Source organism: Lagenorhynchus albirostris, chromosome 7, assembly GCF_949774975.1.
Source record: "Lagenorhynchus albirostris chromosome 7, mLagAlb1.1, whole genome shotgun sequence".
Lineage (NCBI taxonomy): Eukaryota > Metazoa > Chordata > Mammalia > Artiodactyla > Delphinidae > Lagenorhynchus > Lagenorhynchus albirostris.
The window spans coordinates 13,555,034-13,577,556 of record NC_083101.1 but is presented as its reverse complement, the minus strand read 5'-3'; the positions used below and the strand labels follow the sequence as shown (position 1 = coordinate 13,577,556).

Below are 22,523 nucleotides of genomic sequence, written 5' to 3'. Positions count from 1 at the left end.
CCATTCCAACTGAGCTCTTTGGCCCCAGCCCAGCTCAAGCTCTCCCCGGGTCTCCTCCCCTGCCCGCCAGGTTCCTTCAGATCTCCCCTCCGCCTCCGGGCCTCAGTTTCCTCCCGTGTAAAGCAGGGAGCTTGATGCTTTCCTTGGGCAAGTAGCGAGGGGTCTGGGGCAAAGTCACATGCAGTGCACTCCACGAACGCCAGCCCGGAGCCAGAGTCGCCATCCTCCCCGCCGCCTATGGGAGGGGCCGTCGCTCCTCCCCTCTCCCCCCCGACCGCACGGCGGCCCCGCCCTGAGGGCGGCTCCCGCCCGCGCCCTGCCCATCCCAGCCCGGCGACCTCAGCGCCCCTGCCCTGCAGCCAGGAACCAGCTGAGCACAGCTGGACCCAGCAGCCGCCGTCGCCAGCGCCGCAGCAGCAGGTAGGGGAGGGGAGCGACCACGACCCTGGGGCATCTGGGGATCCCGGGCCTCTGGGTCTTTCTCCCTCCTCTCGCGGTCCGGTCCGAGGTTGCCCGCGCCTGGATCTCGGCCCGGCAGCCGGGGCATCGCTGGAGAAGAGCTTCCTCCCTCACCTTGCTGGTCTTCCAGGGGACCAAGGAGAGTTGGATTGGGGGCTTAGGGCAGGGGAGGAGGAGGTTCAGGCCTCCACCCACAGGCCCCGTTTGCTGCAAGCACCTGAACTAACTTTGACCCAGTTCGCGCGGTTGGGGTTAAGTGGGCCCGGGGTCACCCCTGCACTCGCTTGCCGGCGGTCTCCAGAGCGCGGGCTGGGCGGTGGCTCCGCTGGGCGGGTCTGCTCCGCGGATCCTGGATTCCATCCAGGGTTAACGCCTTTGCCTGCGCTCCCCCGACGATGAGGAGCCCTCGACCTCCTTCCTCTTTCAGGGCCCAGGACTGTTAGAAAGTGCTTCCTCCTACTCCGGAATCCGCTTGCACTTGCTACCTGTCGGTACTGTCTTTTCCCCCGCCCTGCAGAGTATGTTCTCTTCCCTGATGCACACGGAAACTTCTTTCAGAGTTGAAGACAGTGATGGGAATCTCCCTTTCCCTCTAGGCCCCCATCTCTTCTTGGGTCCAAACGCCCCAGATCGTGATTACAGCAGTGTTTCCTGGCTCAGTGCAGGCCGGCTGCTCTGGACAGTGGCCAGAAGGAAGCCTGGGTCCTTGGAGACTGTGGGGGATGCAGGGGACATTGGCTTCTTCTGCAGCCCCTCATCTGCCCAGACATCCACTCCTTATCCTGCTTTCACATCTTCCTCAGAGCAGAGAGGACATCTTTACAACACCCAGAACTCTGTAGGGCCAAGGACATTCAGGGCTGCCCTGGGGGTAACTGCTTTTTGTGGAAGGCAGGGCCTCTGGAGGCTTTTAGGCTTAATCCTGCAGGTCCTGTTCTCCCAGGACCATGTTTCTGACCAGGGCACTGTGAACTCTTGCCGCACTTTACTTTACAGTGACCATAACTTGTTGGAGTCTCCCCGCAGCCCTGTTCGTTCCACAGTTGAGAAAACTGAAGGGCCCTGAGAGTTTGTGACTAGCTGATAGTCACGCAATGAGGAAGGGGCAGGGACTAGCTGATAGTCACACAATGAGGAAGGGGCAGGGCTGGGACCCAGTTGCAGGCCTCACTTAGCTGACTCCTAGCTGGTGGGACTGTAGACTCTTTCTTGAGTCTCGAGTTCCCTTCACGAAGAAACTGAGCACTGCAGCAACACCCCTGCACCAACACACACCCACATGTTGGGGTGCTGGCTGGTGTTTCTTGGGGATGTTAATTAAGGGGTAGAGGCCTTGGAACAAAGGAGGTGGGCTGGGAGTGGGGACAGTTGGCATCCAGCTCCCTTGAAACTCCATTTTCCTCTTCGGGGCCTCACTATTTATAAATGCCAGGGAAATTGTAAACAGCCGGGGGAGCTTGCATTGGCACCCGGGTGAGTTTCACAGCAGCAAATGTTTCCGTGTGAATCAGGGAAAGGAACTTCACTCCAGAATTTTCCATAGTCTTTTTTATTGTGGACTGACATGAATCTGGAAAAGCAAGCGGCTCCCAGGAGGAGGCTGTAGGGGTTGCCTCTCATGGCATTTCCTTCCTTCCCTCCTTCCTGGATTTAGCGCTCTTCTGGGTCCATGTTCTGTGTCTTACCCTGTGAGGGGCCCCAGAGCCTTGAGGAGGACAAAGCTATTTGTCCTCAAGATGCTTCTCATCTGTAGTGGTTGGAACAAACATGCAATACTGAGAGCTACTTCAGCCTAAAGGGGTGATTAAGTCTGTCTGGCCGACCCAGGCCTTGGAGATGAGTAATAGTTTTCTAGGGCATAAAGTGATTGGGGAAAAGGCATTCTAAGAAGCTGGAACAGCTCATGCAAAGGCACTGAGGTTTTCTGAACAATCAACATGGCTAGAATGGCAGATGAGTGAAAGGTGGAGTGGTGGGAGTTGAGACCGTAAATCAAAATGGAACTAGATTGTAAACTAAGGGCTTGGAATTACTTTATCCTGAAGGCAGTGATCAAAACTCTCATTAATCTTATGGCTGATGTAGCAGATGCACTGGAAGGGGCTAACTGGAGGCAGGGAGATCCCGAGGAGGCTGTTGGGTGGTCAAGAGAGTGCAGGTCTGAACCAGAGCAGAGACCACGGAATGGACTAGAGTGGCAGATCCTGGAAGCCCAGCTGAAGAACCTGTCAGAACCTGCAGTAAATTTCATCTCAAAGCAGACAATAGGCTTGTAGCTATCGGATAAGGTTGCTGTTATTCTGAGTTGTTCAGTGTTGGGTTTTACTTTTAAAGCAAAACGATATTGTCAAAGATTCAAACGTAAAGAAGGGTATAGAGTGGGCTTCATCCCTCTAACGCGCTTCTTTCCCAAGAGGCGGCCCCCGTTGACAGCCTTGTGTGCACGTCTGCCAAGCTGGCACAAGCAAGGCTGTAGACTGGATGCCTTCACACTTCTTAGCCATCCACTGCCAGAGGGGCACTTCTCCCCACTCCATGTGGGCAGTTTGGGTCTCTCATGAGAAGTTGCCAGGTCATGGAGATGATTTCTGTATGGTGTGTCATCCTTTGCTGAGGCATTTCTTCAAGAAAACTTTACAGCCTGTATCTAGTCTCTGAGCATGTATATTTGGTTATTAGAGATTGTAGGACTAAGAGAAGTTAGACACCCTGACCTAGGAGTGGAGCTGTAGTCTGAGTTCTTCTGAGTGACCTTGGACAAGTCCCAGTTTGTTGGGCCTCAGTGACCTCATCTGTAAAATGGAGATGTTGGTCTCCGTGATAATAATAAAAAGCTGCCTTTTAGTAAAACAAGCGCTGGAACATTGATTACTTTGTTGGTTCCTCACAACCGTTCCTCTAAGGTAGCTGCTATTATCCGCTTTTATAGAGGAGGAAACTGAGGCTCAGAGAGGCTAAATAACGTGCCTCGGGTTGTGAGGCTGTTAGGTGTCGGTGACAGGATTCTGGAGGTCTGACTGTAGAGCTGTAGCTCTTAATCACTGCCCTAAATGTTCTCCCGGAGGTTCTGTTTAGTCCTGACATGATGAGAACTGAGGGGGAGTTTTGCTGTGGCTGTGACGAGGGATGCAAATCAGTGTGTGTGGCTTGGGGAGCTCAGCTCTGCAGCACACAGGCCTGGAGGGGCCTCTTGGGACTGTGCGTAAACTCATGCTTTTCTGTACTGTCTACAGGACTCCAGAGTGTAGGTCCCTCTCCCCTCCGTTTTAGGGAATTCAGGCTCTGAGAGGACACAGACTTGCCCAGGGTCACTCAGAGAGTTAGCAGGGGGCCCAGCCAGGCCCAGTCTCCCTCCTTTCACCATTTGAGCCCATGCTCTGGAAAGCTTTCTGAGGAAGCCAGGAAGAGTGGGCACCCCTCTTGCCCCACGGTTATTTCCTGAGAAAATGCTGGCAGAAGCAGGGAAAACCAGGTCCCAGGAGCTATGCATTTTGGGGGGGAGGGAAAGAAAGAGACCAGTGTTCAGGCAGCTGGGGGATGTTAAGTAAAAATATCTCCTCCCTTTTAACTGAGTGAGCCTGTGTCATATTTCAGCCTGGTGTGGTTTGAGAGTTTGGAGACCACAGGCAGGCTGGGTTCCTGCTGCTCTCTAGTTTTTCTTCCCCACTCTCCACCCCCGGCTGTAGACTGACTGCTCTCCCCTGCCCTGCCTGGGACCACATCAACAATTTAAGGGCAGGGCAGAGGACAGCAGTAGGCGTGGTGGGCAAGGCTGGACAGCAGAAGGCCTGGGCTTGGGTCCTGGTTTTGCCACTGACAAAATACTGGGTGACTTGAGCTAATCCTTGCCTTCCTCTGGGCCCCGGTGTCCTCCTGGCACTAGGGGGGTGGATAGAATAACGTCAGGCTTTCCCAGCTCTGGTGGCCTCTGAGTCAGGGCTTTGTGCTCAGTGCAGGAACATGGGACCCGCACGTCTGTAAGCATAAAGTGAGCCCACAGCAATCATTTTTGTTTAAGTGACTTGCACCAGTGCCAGCTGGACATTCAGCTACTGTTCATAAATTTGGTCTTTGTGTGTTGAATTGGTTGTCCATTTTACAGATAAGGAAGTTGAGGCCTAGGATTCATTCATGTATCCTAGTCCCTGTTCCATAAGCAATAAGGATGAGGGCCCCTGTCTGTAGTATTCTTACTGTCTGTGTTCACTTTTTGTCTTCACTGCCTTGTTTAATCTTTTAACAGCTCTACTAGGGAGGAGATATTGACTCAGTTTTACAGATAAGGAAATTGATGTTCAGCCTAGAGAGCTGAAATGCCTTACTTTCTCTTTTTTGAGCCTCACGGTAGCCCTGAGGTTGTTATGGGTCCCATTTCACAGATGAGGAAACTGAGGCCTGGAGATGTGAGCTCTCATGCCCAGGGGTCCCCAGGGACCACGTGGCCAGTTAGGTTCCTTCCCAGGCCCCCCATCCTACTCCTTCCAATACCTTGCTGATTCTGCTTCAGAACCTCTTACATTCAATGCTTGGACTCAGGGGTAACAGTTTTCTTCCTGGGCTGTAATGTATCCCTGAAACATGCTCTTCCCAAGGGGGCTCCAGCAGCAGTTAGAGCCGCAGAGCTTCTCAGGGAACTCGGATGAAGGCGCCGCAGAGCTTCTCAGGGAACTCGGATGAAGGCGCCACCGCACCAGTGGGAGTAGATTTATTTATTCTGCTGAACTGGTTAAGCAAACAACCTTATTTCTTTCCAGCTTCAGCAAGGATATCATCTGGGCTCCGCTTATTTGCCAGACAAAGAATATACACCCGGTATATGTGAGCCTTCAGGGTGGGGCTTGGCCCTTAATTTTCCTTTTATAGTGGCTGTGGCTGTGCTGGGCCCTTGGTGGGTACTCAGTAAATACCAGTTAATTTGGGGGGAGTGGCAAAGTGGTATGGGTGGGATACCCATGGGATATGGGTACTTTTCCCCGCCTCTTCCAATGACTTTTTTTCTTGTTCTAAATATAACTCTTTATGATAGAAAATCTAGAAAATAAAAATAGCATAAAAAAATAAGAACTGTCCATAATTCTGCCAACATGAGATAATCGCCGCTAACATTTGGGTGCATTTCCTTCCTGATATTTTCAGCACATTTTTTTTTTTTTACCCCCATATAATTGTGGTCATACCACATTTGTAATCTTCTATTCTTTTCAGTTTTTTTCCAACATTATAACATAAATATTTTTTCATGTTATTTAGTACTCTAAATTTAATTTTTAAAAGAGTTTTAAAAGTGTACTTACTCAGCCATAAAAAGAAACGAAATTGAGTTATTTGTAGTGAGGTGGATGGACCTAGAGACTGTCATACAGAGTGAAGTAAGTCAGGAAGAGAAAAACAAATACCGTATGCTAACACATATGTATGGAATCAAAAAAAAAAATGGTCATGAAGAACCTAGGGGCAGGACGGGAATAAAGATGCAGACCTACTAGAGAATGGACCTGAGGACACGAGGAGGGGGAAGGGTAAGCTGGGACAAAGTGAGAGAGTGGCATGGACATATATACACTACCAAATGTAAAATAGATAGCTAGTGGGAAGCAGCCGCATAGCACAGGGAGATCAGCTCGGCGCTTTGTGACCATCTAGAGGGGTGGGATAGGGAGGGTGAGAGGGAGACGCAAGAGGGAGGAGATATGGGGATGTATGTATTATGTATAGCTGATTCACTTTGTTATAAAGCAGAAACTAATACACCATTGTAAAGCAATTATACTCCAATAAAGATGTTAAAAAATAAAAAATGATTAGAAAACAAAAGTATATTCTACCTAAGTAGATAAATGCATGTTTATTTAAAATCTTTCATTCCAATAGTCTGGGGGAATTAAAGAAGTGAAATAATGCATTTTATTTGTAAAAAACAAGTTTTACGTTTTTATTATTAAAATGATAAATGCTGACCTGATTTTTTATTATTCTCTATTATTGTATCTATGGTGTGAATTGTTCACTTAACTGATCCTGTATTATTAGGCATCCAGGCTGTTCATAAACAATCCTGCAATGAACATTCTAGTGCATAAATTATTCCTCTTTCATTATTTTCTACAAGAGAGCCCAAGAAATGAAGTTGTTGGGTCAAAAATGATGTATTTACAGCTTTTGCTACATTTTGCCAAATTGCCACCCTTGAAAGGTTGTAGCAGTTCTTTATTTCCACCAGCCATTCACAAGGGTGGCAGCATTCTTTAAGGAGCATTGGAAGCTGGTTATCAAAAGGCAAGCTGTCCTGTTAGAAGGCTCAGGGACCATTTTCCTGAAGCATCTACTTCATTTCTTCATTTAGCAAATACAGGCATAAGTTGGAGGTATTGTGGGTTCGATTCCAGATACTACAATAAAGTGAATATCGCAAGAGAGCGCGTCACACAAGGTTTTTGCTTTCATAGCTCATGTGAAAGTTATGTTTACACTATACTGTAGTCTATTAAGTGTGCAATAGCATTCTGTCTAAAAAAAATGTACATACCTTAATTCAAAAATGCTTTATTGCTAAAAAATGCTACCCATCATCTGAGACTTCAGCAAGTCGTAGTAGTAACAGCAAAGATCATTGATGACAGGTCACCATCACAAATATAATAATCATGAAAAAGTCTGAAATACGGCGAGAATTACCAAAATGTGACACAGAGACACAAAGTGAGCAAATGTTGTTGGGAGAATGATGCCACAAGGCCATTTGCTCGAAGGGTGCCACACACCTTCAATTTGTGAAAAACACAGTATCTATGAAGCACAATAAACAGAAGTGCAATATAACGAGGTATGCCTGTAGATCTGCACGGTTCAGCATCAGTAAGGGATAACGATTAAGATCCCAGGCTGAAGAGGCAGAGAGAATCTGGTTCTCACTCCAGTTTCTGCTTGGCACTTGCCATAAGACCTTGAGCTTGTGCCCGGTCACTGCTCTGCCTCCACGCTTAGGACAGAGGGACTTGCCTTTTTGTTTCCAGTGCAGAGACTTTGTTGTGATTGTGGTCACCCTCTGCTGCAGGCTTCTCTCCTGACTGCCTCCTCGCCTTGAAACCATTTCCAGATTCCGACCATAACAGCTGGACCTCGGGAGTTGCTTGGTCCCACCTCCTCACTCCATGGCCAGGGATGCTAATGCCCAGAGAGAGCAAGTGAATTTCCTAAAGCACAAAGCAAGTTCTCTGATTTCTGCTCCACCACTTGTGAGATTTCAAAAGTTCTGGTCTAAACCGAAAGGATTTCAGTTATTATTAAACCCAAGACCTGGGAAGAAAGGAACTTGGTCATGGTCAGACCCCGAGTCTGTCCTGGCAATGTTGTCCTGCGAAAGTCATTTTCCTCTCTAGCCGGTTTCCGCCACTGTGAAATGGGGATGGGCACCTTCTCTGGTCTGCCTGGGTCTACTTTTCCACCAGTCAAAGGCTTAATCACAAGATCCAGCGGCAGGTCTTGGTCTCCTGATTGTGCATCCTAAAGTGGGTGACCTCAAGCTTTTTGAGGTCAGTGGTGCAGACGTTAGGGCAGAGACTTAATATTACAACATAAAAAAAGATGCCTTTGGACCCTTTCTCTCCTCGGGGGAAGGGTTTTGTTAACAATGTTGCAGTTGGATGTAAGCGGTGTTCTAGAGCATCTCAAACTTACCTTGCACACAAATCACCTGGGGATTTTGTGAAAATGCGATTCTGGTTCCATAGGTCTGGAGTGGGGCCTGACACTCTGCATTTCTAACAGGCTTGCAGGTAATGCAGATGTTGCTGGGTCAGGGACCACACTTTGCACAGTAAGGTTCTAAATCCTTTGGTAAGGGCCCAGACTAGAGCCCACATCTCTTGATGTCTTCTCTTTGAGGTTCTTTCTACCCATCGTATTTGCCTCCCTCCTCTCTTCACAACACTGAGTTGAACTGTATTTGGTCCCCAGTTATGAGTTTCTAGAATCTGAACAGCCCTTGAAATATTTTGCTACCTAATTGCAGAGCGAGGTAGGGCTCTTCTTCAGGAGAGAGTGACTCAGTAGGAAGCCATCTGAAGGGGGAGAAATACAGCTGAAGGACCTAGCATTTGGCATAAACATTTCCATCAGCAGTTTTTATACTCAAGATTATAAATATTATTCTTTTGTAGCTGTAGGCTGCAAACTACAGCCCCGGGGAAGCCCCAGCCTGTTTTTGTATGTCTCTAAGCTAAGAATGGTTTTTACATTTTTTTAGATGTAAAGATGTAAAAAAGAAAATCCAAAACTAAACAAGGAAGAATATGCAACAGAGAGGGCATGTGCCTGCAAAGCCTAAAATCCTCACTCTCTGGCTCTTGACTGTCGAAGTTTGCTAGCCCTGGTCTAGAGGAAGTGGAGCTTTATATTTTTCTCTAGTGAGCGAGAGGCCCAGCCTTATAGCTTGAAATTTAGTGAGACCAAGGTATCGGGGAGGCAGCCTGACTTGATGGGAGCTGGCCCGACATCTTAGCTGTGTGACCCTGAGCACATTGCTTCACCTCTCTGAACTGCTGCTCCTCCTTCACAAAATAGGGACTGTGACATCTGCTGGCTGAGTTATTGTGAGGATGAGACATGGTGTATGTAAGGAATTTAACACTTGGTAGGTGCTCAAAAAATGACAGCTGTTGTCATTGGGGCGGCCATTTGAACCCTTCTGGCGTTACTGGACAGATAACACGTTGCCCCCACCAAATCTGAGGGTCCTCCCAGCGAGCTGGGAGCAGTCTTTTAGGATAGAACACCTCTGTTCCAGCCTCCCCCAACCACCACCCCCCCCTCCAGGGCAGAAAGCTCCTCTTCAGCCACCCGGACAGATGGGGTTCCTGGTGCTTGTACGCTTTCACTAACAGCAAGCTCTCTGCTCACTCTTTCCACTTGTGGGCAGCTCTGACTATTAGAAAGCGCTTCTCTCCCTCCCTAAGATATAATTCAGCAAACAGGCGCCACGCGAGCCCCAGACTGGGACGGTGAGTACTGGAAGGACACTTCCTCTTTATGGCTCCATCCAACATGTGGGTGGCAGACTCGAGCTAGTGGTTTATGGACCTTGTTTCTAAGTTGTGGCAGCCTTAAGGTCCAAAATGGAAAACAGACCAACTTGGAGTTAGCTGGAGCTAATTCTAAACCCAGTTGAGTTTGAAACTCTGGGGCTCCCGGTGTCCAGAGCCTGGAAAAGAGTGTAATGCTCTTTTTGCCCATAGATGGCAGCACCTGTACCCTTTGCCGTCTCTGTGAACGTGTGTGCGCATGAGTGTTTATGCACGTGTGCACACACGTGTACACGCATGTGTGCATGCATGTGATTTATCAGTTTTTTCCTTCGATGAATCTTGAGCTGTGGTGGCCCTAGACTAGGCGCTGGGATAGCCAGGAGCAGGTCTTGGTCTGATGGGGGAGGCTGACTTGGAAACAGACCATTAACAGTGTGACAGGGGAGATGGGTGGTGGCTCAGAGGAGCTCAGCCTCACGGGGGAAGGGGAGGTTAGAGAAGAGTTCTTGGAGGAAAGCTGGGCTTGATCATGAGCGGGAGAAAAGAACAGGAGGGATGGAAGAGAGTTTGGGAACAGAGGAAACAGTCTGTGCAAAGATTACAGGAAGATTCAAGGGACAGAGTGCAGCTGCCTCTGGCTGGAGCTTGGAGGGGTGTGGGTGGAAGACAGGAACTGATGAGAGCTGAGGCTCAAGGCGCTGATGGGGGCAGATCGTAAAAGGCTTTGAAAGGTTCGCTGAGGATCTTGTGTTTTACCTGGGGGCTGTCGGGGAGCCATGGTCGAGTCTGAGCAGAGGAGTAACAGTGGTCTGGGCTTGTTTTGTAGGCGAGGAGAGAGGAAGCAGGAGGACCAGGTAGGAAGCACTGCAGTATCCCAGGTGAGAGGCAATGGTGCCTGGACCAAAATGTTGGCAGTCGGGGTGGGGAGAAGTGGATGCATTAGGGTAGAACCAGCAGGCAGTTTTGCAGCTGAGCGTGACAGAGCAGGGAAGACTGAAGAGGTGGGTGCCTCGGTGTCTGGCCTGGCCCCGTGTGTACATGGTGGGTGACGGTGCTGATGCTGAGATGGAGAGCATTGAGGGTGAAACAGGTGGCACTTGGGAACAAATGCAGCACTGCCGGTGAGGATGAGCGTGAGATTTGGAGGTGTGTCAGAGAAAGGGGCTGGATTTGAAAGGTTTGTCCTCAGGGAGTTAACAGAAAGTGGGACGTCATTAGTCATTTGCAGGAACCCAGCTCTACTTTGATCTATCCCGTGGAACTGGGAAGTTTCTGTGGAACTCTTTGAAGAGGGCCCATGGAGGTGGCATTTAGGGGCATCTAGGTCATGGGGCCCAGATAAGCGCCCAACCTCTTTCCAGATCCCTTGCTATGCACTGGTGCCACTCACAATGCAGACATCCGCAGGAATGTCTGCGCCATTCACTGTCAGCTAAGAATAGGGTTCATTTGTGTCTTAATCCCAGGAGCCTGCAGGGCTCCACTGCATTTGGAATCTTGGACTGTCTCCCCTTGGCTTGGAGGTTTGTGCAGAGAAATTGACCAGTTCAGGCAGGAGCGAGTGTGCTCAGCTGCTCCCTGAATGTGGATGAGCTGTGAATGAGTCTGGGAGTGAGGTAGGGTGACGATCCAGGTTGTCCCTGAAAGTGTGGGAGCTGAAAGACTGGGCTGCACTATCTACTCCGGGGCCGGCGTAGGCTGGCCCTTCGTTTAGTCATCCAGCCTATACCCACTGGTCCTGCTGGTTGCTAGGTCAAGTGCCAGCGCTGGAGTTTCAAAGGCAAAACAGTCTAATGGAGCTCACAGTCTGATGGGAGAGAGAGACCCATCACCAGATAGTGATAATACAGTCTTACAATAATAGAGCAATGCTAAGCATAGAGGTGGGGACATGGCATGTAAACAGCTTGGGTCCCCAATCTGCACCAGTACAGGATGAGAAAGATATAATTGTTAGAAAAAGGCTTAGAGATTAATAATCAGAGTAAGCACATACGCTGTTCAAAACCCTAGACATATTTTATCTCATTTAATCCTCATAATGAGCCTATGGGATAGGTTCTAACATAATCCCTCTTTTACAGAGAAGAAAACGGAGACTCAGAAAGATGAAGGAACTTGGTTAAGTTACATATTAGTTAAATGAGGGGCCATTTTTGTCTAACTCCAGGATCTTGAACCACAGCTCTGAAGCTGACCATAAGCTAAATTCAGTCATGCAATGAGGTTACCTTCAATGCTCGTGGGACTTTAGGCTGGATTAATAGAGGCATGATATCTAGAATGACGGAGGTGAGAATTCTGCTTGCCCTGCCCTGGATAGAGCTCGGCTAAATGTTGAATTCTGAGCCTTGTGCCGTCAGTAGGGACCGGGTTCATTTGAAGTAGATCAGGGAAGCAGGGGGAGGGAACCAGACACCTTGATTTCAGGAAGAGCTGGAGGAAGCGGGGTGTACAACTTGCAGAAGACTTGAGGGGCCCAGGGTCATTGTCTTCAAGTCTCTATGGAGACATTGGGAAGCAGGGTGGCAGACCTGTTCTGGGTGACCCCAGAGGGTAGGGTTAGGACTAGTGTGTATGAGGCATGGGAAGAGAGATCTTAGCACATCCTTGTGACAAGCCTTTTAACCAGCCAGACTGTCCAACAGAAGGTCTTGCAGCCTTGGCAGGAAGTGAGTGCCCCGTGGCTGGAGGTGTGCAAGTAGGGGCTATGTGACCTTGGTGTGGAGGGGGGGTGGGGATTGGGGACGAGTGGAAGTATCAAATGGGGCTTTGACAAGATGACCTTGAGCCCCTGACCCTGGGAGTCTTGGCCCTTTCTTTACAGGTGGTGCTGATAACGTCCTGTACCGTGCTTCCGCCTTGGTCCTGACGCCTCCCAACAGGAGCAACCGTCTTCACCCAGCAGCCTGCAAGGTAGGTAGAGCAGTGCAGACACCCTGGCGTCCTTCTAAACCTAGCCCTGGCTGCCCAGGGGAGTCTGGAGGGGACTGTGGAAGCAGCTGCTGGTCGCCAAAAGTGGATTCAAAGGCAGTCGCCGAGGTTTTTCTAGTAAGGCTCAGCGAATGCTTCTGCTCATTACTTCATTTACCCCTCACGGTCCCTTGAGAGGGAGGCCAGACAAGGGTGATCCCGTGGGGAAGAGGCAAGAACTGGGCTGGGTGCCAGGGCTCCTGGGCCCCGAGCCTGGCTGTGCTGCTTGCGTGCTGGGTGACTGTGGGAAAGCGCTTTCCCTCTCAAGGCCTCTGTTAGCGCTTCTGTAAGAGGGTGGACTCCCGTGAGGAGGAGGTGTAGGAATTCTTTGGAGAGGTGAGAAAAGCTGGGGTACGGCTGCCAAGGAGGCTCCAGGCTTGTTGACCATAGGAGGAGTGTGAAGGGTGAGTCATGGGGAAAGTGGATGAGTCATACCCACCTGGGATGGCCGGCAGGGCGGGGCCCGCCTGACTATCAGGTTCACAGGTGACCCGCTGAAGGAGGCTGAGAGGCAGGGGGTGGAGTGCAGAGTCCTCGGCTGGAAGCAGGAGGCCTGGTTCAGGTGCCAGCTTGGGTCTCGGTTTCTCTGCCTATCAAATGGGTGCATTGGTCTCCCCCACTCACCTAACAAGGTTGTCGTGAGTACTGCACAAGCTCATAGATGCTGAAGGGCTTTGTGAGCTGTGGAAAGGGGAAGTATCAGCCCTAGGGGAATAACCCAGCTTCCAGTGTCGGAACAGAAAGAAGTGAGTTTGTGATAGCAACCGTGCGGAGAGCCTGGAAAACACCCCTCCAGGTCGTGACATCACCCTTAGCTGCCAAAAGGAGAAGGGGCTGAATGCCTCAGGGCTTACTCATCCTTGCAGCCCAGCTGGCTTCGGGGGTGGGGTGGGGGGTGGGGGGGTGGGGGGGTGGGGGGGTGTGGTGGTGACACGACAAGCCAACTGCAGCTGGAGCTGTTCCTCTTTCCCCAAGCTTAGATGAAAGGGTCTTCCGATGGTCTCCAGAATGTTGTGTCCTCAAAGCTGGGGATTCCTACAAGGCCTGCTGGGTCCTGAGAGGGGGACTTGTCCAATTGTAGCCGTATCCCGAGGGTTCTAGATAAAGGGGCAGCCCTGAAGCTGCCCAGATAGGAGGGATGGGGGCCGTCTTGGTTCTGATGCTCCTGAGTTTGAGACCGAGCCCCGACAACTCCCAGAGCCGAAGTGCCTCAGAGTGATCCGTCACCAAAAAGAGTTATGCTGTGTTAATGCTTTTGGCGACAATGACACAGGAACCATCTTCTGCTTTCCCACTTCTGCAGAAGTGAGCACCCACCGAGTGAGGACCTGTCAGCTGAGGGCTTTACGTGTTCACCCCTTCCCTCTTCCATCCCTGTGCTGTACCCTACCTCACGCCCACCTCTGATGGGACCCCGCCGGTGACCTCCTCCTTGTCAGAATCCAGTGGTGTTTCCTCCGCTCTCCACGTCCTACCTCTCTGGAGACTCGGGTACCTCCTCCTTCTGGAAGCTCTCTCTTCTTTTTGCTTCTGGTGGGCTGCACCGTTCACTTTATCTCCTACTTCTCTGACCTTCCTAATCAGGGCCCTGGTTTTTTTCCTCAAACATTCAGCAGGATTCTGACTACTTCTTTCTCGAGTTACACGTATAATAACATAGCTACTATATATACGATACTATAGTAACGTAGTTCATTCATTCGTTCATTCATTCATGCCTGCATTCACCTGACAGATATTTGGGCCCTGGACTGGGTGATGGAGAATCAGCAACGAACGAGATTTTTCCAACCCTCATGGTCTTACCGTCTTGGGTCTTACATACATTGTTCTACACATAAGAAATTCATTCTTTCCTCAGCTATGAAGGAAAGGACCAGCGTTATGGGAGCATATGGGATTGGGTGGGTGTGATGGGATCTTGTCTGGACAGATGAGGGAGGCCTTCCTGAAAACCCTCAGACCTGAAGAAGAAGTAGAAGGTGGCTGAGTGGGTAGGGACAGAGCCCCAGGCAGAGGGAACGGCATGAGTGTGGCCTTGAGGAACTGAAAGAAGGGAGCACGACGAGAGAAGGGCCTGGAGACCAGGCAGCACCTTGGTCGTGTGGGCTCTTGGGGACCTTGGTTAGGGTTTGGACTTTTTCCTAGACCCCTGGGGAACCACTGGAAGTTTTAAAGTAGGGGAGAGGTTTGCCCTGATTTCATTATTAGAACCCTTGAAAGAGAGTCACAAGCCCCACCCTGATGAGCCCCGAGGCTGTAATTTCTGGCTCTTCCACACTGTGGCATCCTGACGCTGTTCCTCAGTAGAAGGCTTGGTGTTGGGCAGCCCTGAAATGTGTACTGTGTAGTATTCTCTGGGCTCCTTGCATTTTTTTCATTGCTGAACTTCTGCACCGGGGAGAGGAGGTGAATCAGACCCTGTCCTGCCCTGGGAGATCCAGACCTGCGGTGGCTGATGCCTGGGGCCCTGGGAGCCGCAGAGGGCTTCCCCCTGAGTCAGGCGCGAGGCTGAGAGGATGAGCATTCCAGGCAAGGGAGGTGCCCGTGCAAAGGCTTGGCCCCCTGCTGGAACCTCTGTGCTTGGGGACTAGTGAGCAGAGTGGCTAAAGCAGGAGGGTGGGGTTGAGGTGGGGAGACTGGGAGAGCACGTGTGGGAGAGGCTTTGAACGCAGGGTCCTGATCCTCTGGGTGTCAGGGAGCCGTGGCAGGTCTGGAGCTGAGGAGTGGCTTGAGCAATGGGATTTGAGAACAATCAGCTGTTGGTGGGAGGCAGAGGGGAGGGCGGATCGAAGGGGCAACACTGTGAACTGGTTGGAGAGAATGAGTATCCCTGGGTGAAGCCTTGTCAGTCCCACCCGCCTACACACACACAGTCAAATGCTCTGTGCCTCTTTCTGTTCTGTGTCCTGTTGGGTCATTCCCCCATTGGCTGGCCCTCCTGAGCTGTTTCGCTGGGGTTTGGTTACACCTTGGGCTCCAGAGGCAAGCAGGTCTGAGCATCACTCTGGCTCTGACTTGCTATGTGCCCCTTGACATGTCCTTTAACCCCTTTCAGCCTCAGTTTCCTCATCTGTGAAATGGGGGTGATATTAGGGTTGTTGAGGATTAATGATGGGGAACTAAAGTCCTAAGCATATGCCTGGTACCTAGTGGTGGCTTGGTTATCTTTATTTCCCTGTTGGTTGGTAATGGCCCAGTCTTTGTCATGATCTGCCCCTTTGGGAGACCTCCTCTGTGGCCATAAATCTGTAATGTGAACTGGAAACAAGGTGTCCCCAGAAGCCCTGAAGGGAGCCTATAGTGGGATGCCGAGTGGTTTGGAGATGCCTTTACACTTCCCCCACTGGGGTGTGGCACAGGGCTGGGCTCCGAGAGCTGGACCAGGTCTTAGCTGTCTTTTAGCACCAGCACTCAGCACAAGACTGGCCTATCATGGTTCTCATAAATACTAAACAAACAAAAAAAATTTTTAATTAAAATAAAGTCATAGACCTCAGGCATCCATCTACCAGCACCTTCATCTTATGACTGAGGAATCTGGGGCCCAGAGAGGGATAGTGACTCCTCCAAGGTCACCCAGCCCTTCAGTGGCATGGCTTGGGCCTGTCTCAAGTATTTATTGCAATTCTAATTTTTAAAATACTGACAGGACTTCCCTGGTGGCGCAGTGGTTGAGAATCTGCCTGCTAATGCAGGGGACACGGGTTCGAGCCCTGGTCTGGGAAGATCCCACATGCCGCGGAGCAACTAGGCCCGTGAGCCACAACTACTGAGCCTGCGCGTCTGGAGCCTGCGCTCTGCAACAAGAGAGGCCACGACAGTGAGAGGCCCGCGCACCACGATGAAGAGTGGCCCCCGCTTGCCACAACTAGAAAAAGCCCTCGCACAGAAACGAAGACCCAACACAGCCAAACATAAAAAAATAAATTAATTAGAAGAAGGCTCAACATTTAAAAAAAAAAATACTGACCATTTCAAAGTTCCCAAGTAGACTGGGAAAGGGGTAACAATGTCCCCTAGACAATTCTGGGGAGCATCCTGGCTAGAAGGGCCCCAAGGATATCAAGTGCAACCTCCCAGTTTACATTTGGGGAGACTGAGGCCCAGAGAGAGGTAGTGACTTGCTCGGCGTCCCCAGAGAGCGGAAAGCAGAGGAGCAACCACAAGGCCCATGTCCAATAGCCTGCAGTAGGTGGGTGGGCTCTTCCCCCCAGCCCACTGCCTCGTGTTTAAGAAAGTGAATTAGAGCATGAGCAGTCGTGTCCTGAGGAAGTTTTGGGTTTTAACTGTGTCAAGGCGAAGGAGCATTTCTGGAACCGTGTGCCTGTGGAGTTGGGCCTGGCACAGCTATTTCAGACTAAGCCGCAGGGCCCTATTTATAGGCCGATGTGATTAGATTGATGTGGTCAGGAGAGGCCCGCCTGTCCTCTGCCCAGCCCAGCTATGGTGGAGGAAGAGGCCCTCAGGGGCAACTCTGACCCATGGGTGAGTAGCAAGGGATCTAGGGTCGTCCCCGAGGCCTGCTTGGAAGAGGAGCTCCGGGGAGGCCTCAGGGGAAGTCCCAGCCCTGACTCCCAGTTCATCCGCCAGCCAGGCCCTCTGCAGAGATGAAACCAGCTCCGAGCCTATTCTCTCCGGGCTTAAAAAAATCCTCCACTGCCTCAGACCAGGCCAGGACCCCTAGCAGTCAGGCCGCTCCAGTGTTTACCCACCAGGTCTTAACCCCAGGCATGCCTCGCCAGTGTCTGCATTTTCCAGTGGGGGCACACCTCCGAGCGTTTGCTTTTGCTGTTCCCTCCGCCTGGCGTGCTGGTTCCCTGTTCCCCAAAGACAAACCTCCATTCATCCTTCAAGACCCTGCTCAGATGCTCCTTTGTGGTTCATCAGGCCCTGGGCGCTTCCTTGTCTTGTGTTCCTGCTGCCTAGAGCCATTTGGGTGAATACCCAAGTTCCTGTGTGTGCCCCACTGGGCCGGGGAGTCCTGAGGCAGGACCTGACACAGGGAAGAAAGGAGAAAATCATGTGTGGTTGAGCCCCTACTGGGCCATTGACCTTACACGGTTTATGAGACAAGATCAGCATGCCACGCTACGTGGTAGGTATTTTTAAAAGGAGTGAGAGTAGCACTTTGGAGTCAGATAGCCCTGGGTTTGGACTCTGCTCTGTACTTCCTAACTGTGTAACTTTGGGCTGAACCTTTCTGGGTCTCAGTTTCCCCATCTGTAAAATGGGCATGATGCTAGCCATGAGCTTTGGGGAAGCATTGTCAGCAAGACAAAGCTGAGAAGGACTTATCACGTTGCCTGGCCCACATTGAGCTTCTATGTGCAGGAGCAGGTGTTATTTACTCAGGGGAAACTGAGGTCGGAGCAGGGAAGCGCCTTCTCTAGGGCTCAGTGGTGGAGAGGAAAGACCAAGTCTTGGGGTCCCAGCTTCCAACTCCATCCTGTATTCTCCTCCCCTTCCTCTTTTAACCCCCTGGGCCTGTTCTGTTCCCCAGATCAGGGGAAGCTTTGTTTGGGGAGTGTTTTTCCTAAGAAGTTTCCTCTCCGGTGCCCCTGGATGACTCAGAGCCCTGAGTCACCAGGAGGCTGAGGGCCAGGGAGGAGTGGGGCGGGAGGAGGAGGGAAGGAGGGAAGGAACCAGGAAGCGGCCCCAATTCCAGCCCAGGCCCTCCCACTGCTTGATGGACTAGATCTGGCAAGTCCCCAGTGCTGCCTGGCCTCAGTTTCCCCAAGTGCGAGAGGAGATGTTGGGCTTTGATGAGCGTTTCCCAGTCCAGGTTGAGCCTCATCACCCCAGGTTCCCAGGCCCCACCCCGAGCTATAGACAGACGCTGGGCGTGGGGTTTTCAGGAGCTCCCCAGGTAACTCTGCTGCACACCTGGTCTGTAGAGGTGTTTGGGAACCACGTGGCTCATGGCTGCTTTCCCCTGGGCCTCAGAGGGGCTGCTCAGCCTCTGCTTGACCGTCAGCACTAACTCACAGAGAGCACTTTTCTTGCTGAATGCCTTGGCGGAATGGTGCCCGGGAAGCGCATGGGCTTTAAAAAACCAAAACCAAAACCAGCTTTATTGCAGTATAACTTACGTAAATTGCTGGAGTAAGTTTACATATAATTTACATACATATAATTCACTGGTTTTAATTAATTCAGTAATTTTTAGTAAACTTACATGAGGGATGCCAGTGTCACCACAATCCAGTTTGAGAACATTTTTATCACCCCCCATCACCCCTAAAAGGTGCCTGTGCCTGCTGGCCAGCACTCTGCACACCCACCTCCTAGCCCACCACTAATCTACTTTCTGTCCCTCTGGATGCCCAGACCTGTGTGCAACTCCCAGCTTCACCCTTTCTGGCTGTGTGACCTCCTGCAGGTTATCGCCCCTCCCTGAGCCTTGGATTTCTCTCCCGTAGGGGAGGAGGCATAGCCTCCTTGTAGCTCTTTGGTTGAATTGGACTAACGTGATAGAGTGTCTGATGCACAGTAGGGGCTGGGGTCGAGCGAGCCTGGTAGGCAGCACACAGGATGTGGTACAGATACGTGGGCACAGTTGTAACAATACAGCAAACATCTGATAGACTCACTGTGTGTCAGGCACTGGGCTAAGCCCTGTAATTGCTATATCTCCTTCAGTCCCCACGACAAGACTTCTTAGGTAAATGTCAATATCATTTCCATTTTATAGCCAAAGAAACTGAGGCACTGAGAAGGGGAGTAACTTTTGCAAGGTCGTGTAGGTAACGGTTGATAGTACTAGGAGTCAGTCCCAGAGCCTGTCCTCCTTGACCTTCACACAACAGATGGGAATCATGGAGCAAGGGACACAGTGTGTGAACCCAGGGCAAGGTTTATGGCATACACTTCCAAGGGACAGGGCCTGCGACAGTGGACGTGAGATTCAAAAGATGATAGATAGCACAGATCTTCCTTAACTTAAAATGGGGTTACGTCCCAATAAGTTGAAAATATCTTAAGTCAAAATGCATTTAATACACCTAACCTACCTTGCCTTCACATGTCATAGCTTAGCCTAGCCTACCTTACATGTGCTCAGAACACTTACATTAGCCTACACTTGGGCAAAATCTAACACAAAGCCTACTTTATAATAAAGTGTTGATTATCTCATGTAATTTGTTGAATACTGTCCTGACGGTGAAAAAACAGAATGGCTGTCTGGGTGCAGAAGCGTTATGAGTGTACCGGTTGTTTCCTCTGGTGATCGCGTGGCTGTCTGGGAGTGGCCGCAGCCCAGCATCACAACAGAGAATAGTACAGCATATCGCTAGCCCAGGAAAGATCAAAATTGAAAGCACTTTTTTTTTTAAAGTCTTTATTGAATTTGTTACAATATTGCTTCTGTTTTATGTTTTGGTTTTTTGGCCACGAGGCATGTGGGATCTTAGTCCCCCTACCAGGTTTCTAGGGAATGTGTATTGCTTTTGCACAGTCGTAAAGTCCCAAAATCCTAAGTTGGACCATCACAAGTCAGGGACCGTCTATACAGAGTACATCACACAGCAAAAGTGACATGGTGCATAGTGTGTGATCCAAGCTGTAAGTGACATGGGACGCAGCACGTGGACTGTGCACCAGGGTACACAGGCAGGACAAGGTATGAGGAATGCAGGGTCTGGTATGGGACACAGAGAACACGGTGTATGGGACGCTGGGCGTGGTTCAAAGTATATGACGCAAGAACAAGATGCCCAGGGTATAGGGTTTGATGTACGGCAGCGGGGCACAGAGGGTCCTTTTTTCATGTCAGTGCCTGGGGCCCCAGCATGTGGCAGCAGGAGCCAATTTTCTCCTCTCACAAAGACCTGTCTGGTTTGTCTCCTCCTCTCTGCCTCTTTGGATGCCAAAGAGTGGGAGTGTCCCAGAGGACTGGAGCTCAGACTACCCCCCCACCAGCTCAGACAGGGGTCAAGGCTTGGGGCCAAGTTCATGGCTCAGGAAGAGCCTGCCAGGCCCCCAAGTCCCCTCTGTCAGAAGCAGCTGTGAGCCCCTGTTGGCTGGGCCGGAGCCGGGTAATTTTCCTCTAAGCCGTCCTCCCTCCTGCTTCCCTCCCTGGCTGCCAGTGCGGCTGTGAGCGCGTCTTAGGTGCGGGGCTTAAGGGAGAGAGAGCCCCTACGGCTGCTGGGGCAGAGGAGCCCATCCCTACCAGCTGCTGTCAGAGTGGGGGAAACAGAGGTGCAGGTGCAGCAGGGAGGCTGTGGCTCCCGCGCTAGCATTGCCCAAGCCCTCCTGGCACCTGACGCTCACTCCCTTACCTTGTCTCATCTGCACAAGGCCTCCAATAACCTGATGAGGAGACTGAAGCTCAGAGAGGCAAAGAGCTTGCCTGAGGTCATGCAGTCAGAGCCACAGCTGAGGCTAGACCCCACCCACCCACCCAGCTCTCCGGGAGGCAGGAAGTATAGAGGCAAGAGGTGTCGCAGAGGGTGTCGGGGGGAAGGTGGAGGGGGTTGTCAGTGGGTGATGAGGCTGCAAGAGCGTGTAGGTACCAGATCCCAGAGGGCCTTAAAACCCAAGCTGAGGAGTCCTGACTTCTTTCAGTTTGCACTGGGGTCCGTGGAAGGGTCTTGAGCAGGGAATGACGTGATCCCTGTGGATAAAGGGAGAGTCGAAGGCACTGAGGAAGCTGGTGCAGTGGTTCCAGAGAAGAGATGGGAACCCTGAACCAGGACAGTGTCTGGGAGACGGGAGAGGGAAGTGAGTGTAAATGGGGAGTATGTGGGGTTGAGCGTCTCTGCTCTGGCCTCAGCCCTTGTGTATGGCCTGGTGGGATGACTCTGGAGTGTCCCAGAGGGTTCTGGAAGCCCTCAGAGGGCTTGATGATGCGGGTCATTGGGCAGGTGCCTGGATGGAGGTGAGGCTGGGAGAACATCTGGGGAAAGGAGACAGCACCCGTTCCGGAGCCCTGTCATGTGCTAGGCACTGTGCTTTGTGGACTGGATCTCATTCATTTCTTCCAGCTGGTTACGATTATTCACTGAGCTGGGAAAGGAACAAAAGGGTTCCAGTACTATACCTCTGTTTGTGTTTAAGAGGGGAAAGTACGTTTTAAAAAGCCTTATTCAAATTAAAGCGATTAGTAAGGATAAAAAATATCTTTGAATCTCTGGTAGTTCTATTGTACTTAAAAGTTTGAGATAAATTGCAGAGAATTTCTAATCATGCTATAGCATTTGGGGTTTTTCCATAACTGATTTTTACTAGTGTCAAGTTCCAGCAAGCCTGTGAGATAGTCTGGCTTTTCTATACCCAGGGACACAGGTTCAGAGAGGTTGAGTCACTTGCAGGGTCACCTAGGTAGTAAGAGACAGGGCTGGGATCGGGCAGTGACTCCAGAGCCCTTGTGCCTTGGGGTGGGAGGAGACCAGAGGAGAGGGGAGGGCATCATAACGAGGTTTGTGGATGGGGTGGGAGGCAAGGGGGGCTCTTGAAGTGCTGGATTGAGGCCCCTCCTAAGAAGCCTTCCTATCCTTGGCACCAGCCATCCCTCCAGGTCTCTGGGCCTTGGCTGGGACCCTCCAGTCCTACCCTGCTTTGGATGCAAGGGTGCAGAGATAGAAGTCAAGGGTGGGTATGGGGGCCAGTGGGCTGTTCGTTTCCGGGGCCTGGACACATGCCGGGGGCTTGTCTTTGGGTGTTGCAGTTACTGAGCGCTTGCTGTGTGCTAATAAGCACAGTGCTGGGAGCTCCTTCAACCCTCCTCCCAGATGACCCCCACCTCCCAGATGACTCATCACCGCATTTTATAGAGGAGGAAATTGAAACACTGCAGAAGGGCCATTGGCCCAAGTCCCCCCCCTCCGAGGTAGGGATTTGGGCTCTGTCCCAACTCAGCCTGGATATTATCTTGTCTTCCCTTGGATGGAAGGTTGTGCACCCCTCACCCTACTGGGCATTCTTGGTATCCCGAGCTCACCTAAGCTCCGCTCCTGGATTCTGCTCCTGGATTCTGGACTCTCTCCTCTGTCCTGAACCTGCCCCCTTTGTGTTGCTTGGAAGTTCTGCCTGCAAGGTACAAACTGACACCCAGAAGATGGGCTC

The 22,523-nt window shown here is 51.1% G+C and overlaps 1 protein-coding gene across 1 annotated transcript in view; it reads left to right on the top strand.

Moving 5' to 3' along the window:
* Positions 1-335: 335 nt before the first annotated feature.
* GSN (gelsolin) overlaps positions 336-22,523 on the top strand; it is a 56,756-nt gene continuing 34,568 nt past the window's right edge. Inside the window, exons 1-2 of the mRNA XM_060154469.1 lie at positions 336-420; positions 12,310-12,398. The gene's annotated coding sequence lies outside the window, so the exon portion shown is untranslated. The remainder of the gene's footprint in view (positions 421-12,309; positions 12,399-22,523) is intronic.